Raw genomic sequence first — 1,249 nt, 5'->3', positions numbered from 1 at the left:
TCTGCTCATCTTCTTTTTTTTTTTTTTTTTAGGAGGCACTGGGAATAAACCCAGGACCTCCCATGTGGGAGGGAGGTGTCCATTCACTTGAGACACCTCTGCTCCCTGCTTGTTGTGTCATCTTGTTGCATCATCTTACTGTGTTGGCTTGCCATGCCAGCCCATCGCACCAGCTCGTTGTCTTGCTCATCTTCTTCAGGTGGCATCAGGAACCAAACCTGGGATCTCCCATATGGTAGGGGTGCCCAACTGCTTGAGCCACATCTGTTTCCCTCAATAATTTTTAAAGAGTGTAAAACATCCTGAGACCAAAGTATTTGAGGACTACTTCTCCTGTAGCTGAGCTAACATGGTCTCTAGCGATCCTCATTTGTGTATGACCTGAATGATTAATTGCTTTTTTATTTTTTTTGAGATAGTTATGAGAGGCACTGGGTATGGGTATAGGGAGGCGGGAAAAGACGGTGTCTGCCTATAGAGGATGTGATTTAGGAAATGAGAGGGTAACACAAAGGTCCTCAGGAGGGGGTAAGGGCAAAGAGAGGGGAGCCCAGGAGGCATTAGCAATAGACTTTCTTCTTGCTTAGGACTGGTAATTGGATATTCAATGTAGTGGAAGGAATGAAGATATGATTCAGAACGCTTGCTTCAGCAAAAGCACTTGAAAGTGATGTGACTGGGCCAAGTCACTTACCCTTGCTAGACTTTACTTTCTTTGGATGTGAAATAAAAGAGTTGGACTAAATCAGGATATTCAACCCAGTATTGTGATAAAATAATAGATAATACAAATAATAGTAATTAAAATAATAGATGAACTAGCCAAGTTTGTAAATATAATATTTACTTAAGAACTTAAGGTAGATTTATCATTGTCTCTATTCATCATCATATCACTCTATGTGCTTGATTTTTTTAAAAAAAATATTTTAATATGAAATTCTTCACAAATTTGCATGTTATCCTCATGCAGGGGCCATGCTAATCTTCTCCTTGTCATTCCAGTTTTAGTATATGTGCCGCTGAAGCAAGTACTGTACTTGAGTTTGATGTGCTTTCTTGACTGGAACAGTGCTGCTAGCATGGAATTGCCCTTAACTCAGGGAGTGTAAGTCATCATGGCAGATAAGAGCAGCAAACAGCCATTGGAACTAGATATTTTGATAAGGTTCTTTTCCAGCTCGAATATATAAATATATAAAATAGTGTTTGGTACCTAGCCTTTCGATATAACCTCAAAGAAAAGAGA

General features: G+C 39.6%; 1 non-coding gene across 1 annotated transcript; it reads right to left on the bottom strand.

Annotated features, from left to right (window-relative positions):
* Positions 1–928: 928 nt before the first annotated feature.
* Positions 929–1,035, bottom strand: LOC111763261 (U6 spliceosomal RNA). The gene has a single exon (XR_002796158.1). It is a non-coding gene; the product is annotated as a U6 spliceosomal RNA (small nuclear RNA).
* Positions 1,036–1,249: the final 214 nt, after the last annotated feature.

Source organism: Dasypus novemcinctus, chromosome 8, assembly GCF_030445035.2.
Source record: "Dasypus novemcinctus isolate mDasNov1 chromosome 8, mDasNov1.1.hap2, whole genome shotgun sequence".
Lineage (NCBI taxonomy): Eukaryota > Metazoa > Chordata > Mammalia > Cingulata > Dasypodidae > Dasypus > Dasypus novemcinctus.
The sequence above is the reverse complement of the archived record's forward strand: the minus strand, read 5'-3'. Positions and strand labels throughout refer to the sequence as shown.